Below are 12,886 nucleotides of genomic sequence, written 5' to 3'. Positions count from 1 at the left end.
CATTCGTTTACATGCAGGGGGCGGGGTTTATGAGCTGAACTTCTCAGGACTCTCGCGGCACACAGGTCTGACTTGGGGCTGATTTTTGGAGGCTGGAACTCCTTAACCCAAGAGTTTTTTTTTTTTTGAAAGAGAGAAGGTTTTACATCAAAGTCTGTCCGTAATGCCAGGTACCTTTGTGCAAAGCGCTGTTGTTGCTGGAGAAGTTGTGGCCTAATGGTTAGAGGGTTGGACTCCCAATCAAAGGGTTGTGGGTTCTAGTCTCTGGCCGGACGGAATTGTGGGTTGGGGGAGTGCCTGTACAGTTCTCTCTCCACCTTCAATACCACGACTTAGGTGCCCATGAGCAAGGCATCGAACCCCCAACTGCTCCCCGGGCGCCGCAGCATAAATGGCTGCCCACTGCTCAGGGTGTGTGCTCACAGTGTGTGTGTGTGTCACTTATTTAAGTCATCGCCTGATGAGGCACAAAGAGCTGCCGAAGGCGTTCAAGGCATTTCGTCTTTTTAAATACTCTTTGTTTATGCAGCAATATGCGAGGTCGTTCTGCAGTGTTTTTAATCGGATTCACGTAGGACATTTCAAATCTATACATAAATATATGAGCAGGATTATAATATAGACACAGGGAACATTATTTTGCTTTGTGGTGTTTCTGTAGCCTATGTGTCTTTTTTATTTAAGTAACTGCTGTCAGCCTTTGCACATGCACAATTCTAGCAAAGATAATTAAATTATTGTTCAGAATGCTGTTCAAAATCAAACTATATTTATATATCATTCTTATGTGCTCTAGTGTAGTTAATGAGCTGTGTTGTTAATGGAGATGGGTGTCATCAGATTGCAGCAAGTATTCTGACTTTAATGATCTGCAAACACTCAGACTAAAGAGAGATGATCTGCAGACATAAACATACATCAAGTCGAACGAGAAGAAGCAGAGTTAGGAGAAAGAGAAAAGATGGTAAAATCGTGAAAAGGTTGTGAAATCCGCACTATTAACGGTTTGGATCCATATGAAATTCCCAACAAATAGTGTAGTACCGACGGAGACTTGCTGCCACACTTTTGCATAATAGATATCTTCGGCTACCTTGTTTTGTGAGCGCCTACACTTCAGAATAGTTCCGAAGCTACAAGTCATTGAAGTCTCATGTACATTTCACAAATGGATGGGTATTTTCCTGTAAAATATCCCGTTAGCTCTTCCATCGGACCTGTCAAGTCTCTGTGTTGTTGTCCTCTCGCTACTCCTTGCCCTTCCAGCGAAACAGCTGTTTTCAAAGCATCGTTTTGCTTACTTGAAAGCAAACTTAGCGTGATGTAGGGCTTTTTAAGATAGCGTGGTTGTTGTGAGAGCACGATTTCACGCCAATCTGTAACTAAAGTCACGTTAGACCTAGCTTCACAAATCGCTTAACGTTAGTTAATGCAGTAGTTTTATAGTACAAATTTTTGCTGTTAGCAGAGGGATAGCAAAGAAAAATGAATGTTGAAATTTCCCGTATTTTGGATGAGTAACCCAAGAAATTCCCTTATTTTCAATGTTGACTTAAGCTATATAAATGAATATTCAGATGTTATGGTCTCCGTCGCGCCCCCAAGCAGGAAAGCGGTGTAAAGTTAATCCATTCTCATTTTATTTTCCCCATGGCGATTATAGGTTGCGCTATTTACAGCCCCCAGTTTTCAGCAACAGTTTACCATGGTTGAAATAGATTTTTAATTAATCATATTAAGACACACGGATGATAGGGAGTATGTCTAAACACTGCGCAGTAGCCCGAATAGCAGTAAAGGAGGCTGTCAACGTGGTGGCCACGCCAAGTAATGACGTCACGAAGCCCAAGCCCTATTGAATGAGTGTTTATAATCTGAAACCCATCAATAATAGAGCAGCTGAAAATATGTCAATGGGTGTCGTTTAGAATCACTAATGTCTAGTAATGAAATTAAATATTTGTTGAAGTAACAGAACATAGGGTTAGTGGTGCTTGAGACATTGTTCCTGTAAAAAAAATATACTTAAAAGATATTTACGACTAATTCTGCTACTAGAGCTGGGGAACTTAACTCAAAATCTGGATCATGTTGGCTTTGTTTGTTTCTTTTTTTTAACGGCTTCAAGGTTTATCACATTTTCCCCTCCTGACTGAGACTTTATCAGAATGCATTCAACAGCTGCAGAACTACTGTCTGTGAATTAAACTATAATTCATTGCATCTAAATGTCCTACAATGCAAAGTTGTTTTCTTGCCCTGTGTAATATAATACAGTACTATATATAAGCAACAGGAGTTAGCCTGCACTACACCACTGAGTGATGATGGCCCATTATGGGAGGTCCTTTGTCTCTCATGTGTGAATCACGAAATATTCATGGCCATTGTCACTTCTTCAAATACAGCCTTTCTTACACAAATCATGTCTTACAAAATGTAAGTCAGTCTGTTGTTTTGAATGAGTGAACGGTGATTTTGTGTCCCACAACAGTATCACCTTCAGTTAAGCTCCTCCCCAACAATCAAACCTTCACTAAAGCTCCTCCCACAATAGGATCACCTTCGGTGAAGCTCCTCCCACTGCAGTTCATCAATAAATGCTGGAACATTCCAATCAGTCTACAAGTGAAGAGGAGCATCAAAGCATCAGGAAGAAGTGAAATCTGCAGAGACAGAGTTTATTGAAGAACAGAGAGAACATGAGAGATCCAGAACCCTGCAGAATGAACCACACTGAAGAACAAACAGGTTGGTGTTTATTCTTGATTCTTCAGTGATGATGAACATTAAGGTTATAAAGCTTCAAACAGTTTGTGATATTTTCATTTGTTGTGATGGGAAAGATGTATAGAGCTGTTCAATAATATAGTTGAAGCAGCAAATGGTAAGGGTTCTCACTATATAAGCATGGGATTTGTGTCTTATGTTGTAAAATGTTTAATAATGATAATTATTATTAATATTAATAAGTATAACTGGAAGAACAATGTCCATCACTCCAGTAAAGATCCAGAGACATATCATTTATAAAAATGAACAAAATATTTTGTATAACACTTGTCCACACTACACTTATTTCAGGGTTCACATGTATGTCTTTTTTTAAAATTTCTCTCTGTGATTTGCTAAAACAATGTTGTTTTTTAACTTTTATTTTAGAGTTGATTGAAAAAAACGAGGAGCATGAAGAACTGAATAAAGAGGAGGACAAACATGTCAAAACTGGAGAAAACTCTCTGAGTCGCTCTCAAACCAAACAGAAAGATTTAAAGAAAAGAAGAGACAAGAAATCTTTCACCTGCACTCAGTGTGGAAAGAGTTTGACAAACAAACAGAGTCTTGACATTCACATGAGGATCCACACTGGAGAGAAACCATACAGATGTGATCGGTGTGGGAAGAGTTTTACAGCATCATCAAACCTTAAGAAACACATGAACATCCACACTGGAGAGAAACTTTATGAATGTGATCAATGTGGAAAAACATTTTTGAACCTGAAGGGTCACCTGAAAGTTCATTCAAAGGAGAAACCACATTCATGTTCTTTGTGTGGAAAGAGGTTTTCACGTCTGCAGAGTTTACAAGTTCATCAGAAGATACACAGTGATGTGAGAGAATATATGTGCTTTGAGTGTGAGAAGACTTTTATTACAGCTGGACATTTGAAATGGCACGAGAGGATCCACACTGGAGAGAAACCTTACAAGTGTTCACACTGTGACAAGAGATTCAATCAGTTAGGAGACCTGAAAACACATGAGAGGATCCACACTGGAGAGAAACCTTACAAGTGTTCACACTGTGACAAGAGATTCAGTCAGTTAGGACATCTGAAATCACATGAGAGGATTCACACTGGAGAGAAACCGTATCACTGCACTGTATGTGGGAAGAGTTTCAGTCAATCATCTAATCTACTCGTGCATATCAAAAACATTCACAGTCAGTAGTAGGGGATGCACAGACTTATCGACTACTCGAAATCAATGCTCTGCCATGACGCTTTAAGCTTGATGTTGACTAGTCGCTGGTCCTATAGGTGGTTTTCACGGACGCGTCATCAATCCGGAAGTCAGCCATGTTGGAGCAAATGAACATAAACAATGCCACTGAACGGACTCGCAAATTTGACTGATTATTGCTGATTACAGAAGGCGTTTGTAGTTGAGAGAGGTACAGTTATAGCACATGTGTAAATGAAGCATCGACTATGGCTTAAATGTTGACGTAGTTAACTATGGCTACATTCACACTGTTAGTCCAAATACGATTATCTTTGCATCCGATTGGAATCTGATCTAAAATAATGATGTCCACACTGTATATCACAACTGTTCAGATCTGATTTGTGTGTCCATGCAGCTCTTTGGCAATGCGGGAATGACGTTGCGTTGATGGAGGTGTTTACATTTGCGAATTGAATCGTGTTTTACTAAGCATTTATATATAGTATTATATCTTACGTATTACATCTTTGCAATTCAAGTTAGTTTTCACTTTTACTAATTTGTTGTATTTGCTTTGAGTATAACTTATGGCGATGACATCATCACTTGTGCACACTCACACCAGCCAGTGTTGAGTCTATACTCAAAGTTTTTTTGGACTCAACTGTGCAGTAAACGTCATGTATAATTACATTTGTGAATCCCCTTGAATAAACAAAACTAAGTTTGGTGTGCTTAATAAAAACAGATTTTATTTGATGGGTAAAATCTTATTGAACATTCTGATTTATTTAATGGGATTACATTTTTTCATGATCTTTTATTGATTTGTGTCATATTGGACATCGTGATTTTTAAATGGAAATTCACTTTGTCCTGTAGGATCTTATTTGATTCTGTTAATTACTTACTTTTTAAGTGTAACTTTACTTTTTGAAGCAACACTGTGTGTGTGTGTGTGTGTACTTGTATTCCACAAAAATGCAGCCCACATGAATATAAACAAATATAAAAACTGAAATTCATAATACAGTAAGGCAAGTATAATAAATATGATATTTCATAATGTACGAATAAGTTAAAATGTACTATATGTGACAAAGAATTAATAGAAAAACAAACATCTATAATGGTATTGTCCTGACACTTCCTCTTTAAGAAATCCAAATGTAGTGCGCATGCAACTGTAGCACACATACTTCGAACAGTAACGAAGAAGCTGAAGAAGAAGAAGCTGAGGAATCGAGTGATTAATGCTGTTTAACTTGTTAAATGTTTATTTAAAGACGCCTTAAAGAAAGAAATAGCAATACTTATCTGAGCTGCATCCTAAATGAACAATTTTGGGTGAACAATATTTGTTGGAGATTTGTTGTTTTTACTGTATCTGCTGATTAGTACAGGAGAGTAATATTACATATCAAAAGCTAAATTGTTTAACAACTGATTTTAATGAAATATTAATGTATGCTGTTTATAATAAAATGTAATCGTATAAAACACTGGAGTAGTGAGTACAGAATGCGTGTTCTGACTCCATTTTGAGCTGTTTTGAATAGCGTTGTGCATTACGGTTTTGTAACGGTTTTGTAACTTGCGCATAGATAAGCCAGCTCGTAAACTTCCGGTAAAGCTGATTTAATGTTGTGGTTATATAGGTACAGAAACCTCTCCTGCTTAGTTCTTGTCAGAAAAAAAAAAAAAAAAAATCCCACATGATATATAATGATAGCATAACAATACTGATAGATGATGCCATTAACATACAGTTTTATGTTATTTAAGAACACATAATTTTATATGCCAAGCTTGGTAATGGTAACTACATTAAAATGCCAACAACTAAGCAATATAGTAACTGTTTAGGCCAGTATTTCTCAAACTTTATACCATGTACCAACTCAGAAAATATTTGACTTTCCAAGTATCACTATACCAGCATTAAAATTCAGTAGCACAGTAGGCCTAACTATTAAAAACCAGGCAGTTTTATCCCTAATAAGAATGTTTATTATTGTCAGCCACTTTAATATTGTAAATATACAGTTTTAACATTAACACTTTACTGTGCTTACAAACAGGTAAACAAAAAAAACTTAATAGTTAAATTAAAATGTGTTGTACCTAAAAGTTCAGTTAAAAACTGTATTGCACTTAAACGTAAATACAACTTTATTCAAATAAAAATTAAGTTAAAATGTATTGTTTTAACATGAATCAACTTTTTCAAATTAACTTGTGGATCATATGAGTCTTAATCATGATAAAATCACTTCTCTTCTGCATTTCCCTTTAAAAACATTGCAATTAATCAATTTCTGAATATTATAATAAAATGGGGATCTCTCCCGTGCAACTGTGGATTGTGTGTGCGAGTGTGGATCTCTCCCGTATTTTTTATTTTTTTTGGGGAGGTTTTGATACTGTTTTCACTCCATACCGGCAACAGCGATAGGTCGTATGTTTGCTTGTAGCATCAGACTTATATCATGTTTGGCTCCAAAAACACTAGGGAAAACTGAATTGTCTGTTTAATTTGTTACGTTAACGTTACATTCGTTTACATGCAGGGGGCGGGGTTTATGAGCTGAACTTCTCAGGACTCTCGCGGCACACAGGTCTGACTTGGGGCTGATTTTTGGAGGCTGGAACTCCTTAACCCAAGAGTTTTTTTTTTTTGAAAGAGAGAAGGTTTTACATCAAAGTCTGTCCGTAATGCCAGGTACCTTTGTGCAAAGCGCTGTTGTTGCTGGAGAAGTCGTGGCCTAATGGTTAGAGGGTTGGACTCCCAATCAAAGGGTTGTGGGTTCTAGTCTCTGGCCGGACGGAATTGTGGGTGGGGGGAGTGCATGTACAGTTCTCTCTCCACCTTCAATACCATGACTTAGGTGCCCATGAGCAAGGCATCGAACCCCCAACTGCTCCCCGGGCGCCGCAGCATAAATGGCTGCCCACTGCTCAGGGTGTGTGCTCACAGTGTGTGTGTGTGTCACTTATTTAAGTCATCGCCTGATGAGGCACAAAGAGCTGCCGAAGGCGTTCAAGGCATTTCGTCTTTTTAAATACTCTTTGTTTATGCAGCAATATGCGAGGTCGTTCTGCAGTGTTTTTAATCGGATTCACGTAGGACATTTCAAATCTATACATAAATATATGAGCAGGATTATAATATAGACACAGGGAACATTATTTTGCTTTGTGGTGTTTCTGTAGCCTATGTGTCTTTTTTATTTAAGTAACTGCTGTCAGCCTTTGCACATGCACAATTCTAGCAAAGATAATTAAATTATTGTTCAGAATGCTGTTCAAAATCAAACTATATTTATATATCATTCTTATGTGCTCTAGTGTAGTTAATGAGCTGTGTTGTTAATGGAGATGGGTGTCATCAGATTGCAGCAAGTATTCTGACTTTAATGATCTGCAAACACTCAGACTAAAGAGAGATGATCTGCAGACATAAACATACATCAAGTCGAACGAGAAGAAGCAGAGTTAGGAGAAAGAGAAAAGATGGTAAAATCGTGAAAAGGTTGTGAAATCCGCACTATTAACGGTTTGGATCCATATGAAATTCCCAACAAATAGTGTAGTACCGACGGAGACTTGCTGCCGCACTTTTGCATAATAGATATCTTCGGCTACCTTGTTTTGTGAGCGCCTACACTTCAGAATAGTTCCGAAGCTACAAGTCATTGAAGTCTCATGTACATTTCACAAATGGATGGGTATTTTCCTGTAAAATATCCCGTTAGCTCTTCCATCGGACCTGTCAAGTCTCTGTGTTGTTGTCCTCTCGCTACTCCTTGCCCTTCCAGCGAAACAGCTGTTTTCAAAGCATCGTTTTGCTTACTTGAAAGCAAACTTAGCGTGATGTAGGGCTTTTTAAGATAGCGTGGTTGTTGTGAGAGCACGATTTCACGCCAATCTGTAACTAAAGTCACGTTAGACCTAGCTTCACAAATCGCTTAACGTTAGTTAATGCAGTAGTTTTATAGTACAAATTTTTGCTGTTAGCAGAGGGATAGCAAAGAAAAATGAATGTTGAAATTTCCCGTATTTTGGATGAGTAACCCAAGAAATTCCCTTATTTTCAATGTTGACTTAAGCTATATAAATGAATATTCAGATGTTATGGTCTCCGTCGCGCCCCCAAGCAGGAAAGCGGTGTAAAGTTAATCCATTCTCATTTTATTTTCCCCATGGCGATTATAGGTTGCGCTATTTACAGCCCCCAGTTTTCAGCAACAGTTTACCATGGTTGAAATAGATTTTTAATTAATCATATTAAGACACACGGATGATAGGGAGTATGTCTAAACACTGCGCAGTAGCCCGAATAGCAGTAAAGGAGGCTGTCAACGTGGTGGCCACGCCAAGTAATGACGTCACGACGCCCAAGCCCTATTGAATGAGTGTTTATAATCTGAAACCCATCAATAATAGAGCAGCTGAAAATATGTCAATGGGTGTCGTTTAGAATCACTAATGTCTAGTAATGAATTAAATATTTGTTGAAGTAACAGAACATAGGGTTAGTGGTGCTTGAGACATTGTTCCTGTAAAAAAAATATACTTAAAAGATATTTACGACTAATTCTGCTACTAGAGCTGGGGAACTTAACTCAAAATCTGGATCATGTTGGCTTTGTTTGTTTCTTTTTTTTAACGGCTTCAAGGTTTATCACATTTTCCCCTCCTGACTGAGACTTTATCAGAATGCATTCAACAGCTGCAGAACTACTGTCTGTGAATTAAACTATAATTCATTGCATCTAAATGTCCTACAATGCAAAGTTGTTTTCTTGCCCTGTGTAATATAATACAGTACTATATATAAGTAACAGGAGTTAGCCTGCACTACACCACTGAGTGATGATGGCCCATTATGGGAGGTACTTTGTCTCTCATGTGTGAATCACGAAATATTCATGGCCATTGTCACTTCTTCAAATACAGCCTTTCTTACACAAATCATGTCTTACAAAATGTAAGTCAGTCTGTTGTTTTGAATGAGTGAACGGTGATTTTGTGTCCCACAACAGTATCACCTTCAGTTAAGCTCCTCCCCAACAATCAAACCTTCACTAAAGCTCCTCCCACAATAGGATCACCTTCGGTGAAGCTCCTCCCACTGCAGTTCATCAATAAATGCTGGAATATTCCAATCAGTCTACAAGTGAAGAGGAGCATCAAAGCATCAGGAAGAAGTGAAATCTGCAGAGACAAAGTTTATTGAAGAACAGAGAGAACATGAGAGATCCAGAACCCTGCAGAATGAACCACACTGAAGAACAAACAGGTTGGTGTTTATTCTTGATTCTTCAGTGATGATGAACATTAAGGTTATAAAGCTTCAAACAGTTTGTGATATTTTCATTTGTTGTGATGGGAAAGATGTATAGAGCTGTTCAATAATATAGTTGAAGCAGCAAATGGTAAGGGTTTCTCACTATATAAGCATGGGATTTGTGTCTTATGTTGTAAAATGTTTAATAATGATAATTATTATTAATATTAATAAGTATAACTGGAAGAACAATGTCCATCACTCCAGTAAAGATCCAGAGACATATCATTTATAAAAATGAACAAAATATTTTGTATAACACTTGTCCACACTACACTTATTTCAGGGTTCACATGTATGTCTTTTTTTTAAATTTCTCTCTGTGATTTGCTAAAACAATGTTGTTTTTTAACTTTTATTTTAGAGTTGATTGAAAAAAACGAGGAGCATGAAGAACTGAATCAAACAGAACAAACAGAAAGATTTAAAGAAAAGAAGAGACAAGAAATATTTTACCTGCACTCAGTGTGGAAAGAGTTTGACAAACAAACACATGAACATCCACACTGGAGAGAAACATTATGAATGTGATCAATGTGGAAAAACATTTTTGAACCTGAAGGGTCACCTGAAAGTTCATTCAAAGGAGAAACCACATTCATGTTCTTTGTGTGGAAAGAGGTTTTCACGTCTGCAGAGTTTACAAGTTCATCAGAAGATACACAGTGATGTGAGAGAATATATGTGCTTTGAGTGTGAGAAGACTTTTATTACAGCTGGACATTTGAAATGGCACGAGAGGATCCACACTGGAGAGAAACCTTACAAGTGTTCACACTGTGACAAGAGATTCAATCAGTTAGGAGACCTGAAAACACATGAGAGGATCCACACTGGAGAGAAACCTTACAAGTGTTCACACTGTGACAAGAGATTCAGTCAGTTAGGACATCTGAAATCACATGAGAGGATTCACACTGGAGAGAAACCGTATCACTGCACTGTATGTGGGAAGAGTTTCAGTCAATCATCTAATCTACTCGTGCATATCAAAAACATTCACAGTCAGTAGTAGGGGATGCACAGACTTATCGACTACTCGACATCAATGCTCTGCCATGACGCTTTAAGCTTGATGTTGACTAGTCGCTGGTCCTATAGATGGTTTTCACGGACGCGTCATCAATCCGGAAGTCAGCCATGTTGGAGCAAATGAACATAAACAATGCCACTGAACGGACTCGCAAATTTGACTGATTATTGCTGATTACAGAAGGCGTTTGTAGTTGAGAGAGGTACAGTTATAGCACATGTGTAAATGAAGCATCGACTATGGCTTAAATGTTGACGTAGTTAACTATGGCTACATTCACACTGTTAGTCCAAATACGATTATCTTTGCATCCGATTGGAATCTGATCTAAAATAATGATGTCCACACTGTATATCACAACTGTTCAGATCTGATTTGTGTGTCCATGCAGCTCTTTGGCAATGCGGGAATGACGTTGCGTTGATGGAGGTGTTTACATTTGCGAATTGAATCGTGTTTTACTAAGCATTTATATATAGTATTATATCTTACATATTACATCTTTGCAATTCAAGTTAGTTTTCACTTTTACTAATTTTTTGTATTTGCTTTGAGTATAACTTATGGCGATGACATCATCACTTGCGCACACTCACACCAGCCAGTGTTGAGTCTATACTCAAAGTTGTTTTGGACTCAACTGTGCAGTAAACGTCATGTATAATTACATGTGTGAATCCCCTTGAATAAACAAAACTAAGTTTGGTGTGCTACATAAAAACAGATTTTATTTGATGCTTAAAATCTTATTGAACATTCTGATTTATTTAATGGGATTACATTTTTCATGAAGGATCTTTTATTGATTTGTGTCATATTGGACATCGTGATTTTTAAATGGAAATTCACTTTGTCCTGTAGGATCTTATTCTGTTAATTACTTACTTTTTAAGTGTAACTTTACTTTTTGAAGCAACACTGTGTGTGTGTGTGTACTTGTATTCCATAAAAATGCAGCCCACATGAATATAAACAAATATAAAAACTGAAATTCATAATACAGTAAGGCAAGTATAATAAATATGATATTTCATAATGTACGAATAAGTTAAAATGTACTATATGTGACAAAGAATTAATAGAAAAACAAACATCTATAATGGTATTGTCCTGACACATCCTCTTTAAGAAATCCAAATGTAGTGCGCATGCAACTGTAGCACACATACTTCGAACAGTAACGAAGAAGCTGAAGAAGAAGAAGCTGAGGAATCGAGTGATTAATGCTGTTTAACTTGTTAAATGTTTATTTAAAGATGCCTAAAAGAAAGAAATAGCAATACTTATCTGAGCTGCATCCTAAATAAACAACTTTGTGTGAACAATATTTGTTGGAGATTTGTTGTTTTTACTGTATCTGCTGATTAGTACAGGAGAGTAATATTACATATCAAAAGCTAAATTGTTTAACAACTGATTTTAATGAAATATTAATGTATGCTGTTTATAATAAAATGTAATTGTATAAAACACTGGAGTAGTGAGTACAGAATGCGTGTTCTGACACCATTTTGAGCTGTTTTGAATAGCGTTGTGCGTTACGGTTTTGTAACGGTTTTGTAACTTGCGCATAGATAAGCCAGCTCGTAAACTTCCGGTAAAGCTGATTTAATGTTGTGGTTATATAGGTACAGAAACCTCTCCTGCTTAGTTCTTGTCAGAAATTTAAAAAAAAAAAATTCCCACATGATATATAATGATAGCATAACAATACTGATAGATGATGCCATTAACATACAGTTTTATGTTATTTAAGAACACATAATTTTATATGCCACGCTTGGTAATCGTAACTACATTAAAATGCCAACAATTAAGCACTATAGTAACTGTTTAGGCCAGTGGTTCTCAAACTTTATACCATGTACCAACTCTCCAAGTACCACCATACCAGCATTAAAATTCAGTAGCACAGTAGGCCTAACTATTAAAAACCAGGCAGTTTTATCCCTAATAAGAATGTTTATTATTGTCAGCCACTTTAATATTGTAAATATACAGTTTTAACATTAACACTTTACTGTGCTTACAAACAGGTAAATAAAAAAACTTAATAGTTAAATTAAAATGTGTTGTACCTAAAAGTTCAGTTAAAAACTGTATTGCACTTAAACGTAAATACAACTTTATTCAAATAAAAATTAAGTTAAAATGTATTGTTTTAACATGAATCAACTTTTTCAAATTAACTTGTGGATCATATGAGTCTTAATCATGATAAAATCACTTCTTCTCTTCTGCATTTCCCTTTAAAAACATTGCAATTAATCAATTTCTGAATGTTATAATAAAATGTGGATCTCTCCCGTGCAACTGTGGATTGTGTGTGCGAGTGTGGATCTCTCCCGTATTTTTTTTTTTTTTTTGGGAGGTTTTGATACTGTTTTCACTCCATACCGGCAACAGCGATAGGTCGTATGTTTGCTTGTAGCGTCAGACTTATATCATGTTTGGCTCCAAAAACACTAGGGAAAACTGAATTTTCCGTTTAATTTGATTTACGTAGTTGCATCACGTTCCATTCGTGTACACGCAGGGGGCGGGGTTTAT

The 12,886-nt window shown here is 36.8% G+C and overlaps 1 pseudogene; it reads left to right on the top strand.

Annotated features, from left to right (window-relative positions):
* The window catches only part of LOC113075418 (zinc finger protein 208-like), a 111,213-nt pseudogene that overhangs the window by 62,283 nt on the left and 36,044 nt on the right, over positions 1 to 12,886 (top strand).

Source organism: Carassius auratus, unplaced genomic scaffold (genome assembly GCF_003368295.1).
Source record: "Carassius auratus strain Wakin unplaced genomic scaffold, ASM336829v1 scaf_tig00017056, whole genome shotgun sequence".
Lineage (NCBI taxonomy): Eukaryota > Metazoa > Chordata > Actinopteri > Cypriniformes > Cyprinidae > Carassius > Carassius auratus.
Note: the sequence above shows the minus strand (reverse complement) of the source record. Positions and strands in the feature narration are given on the sequence as shown.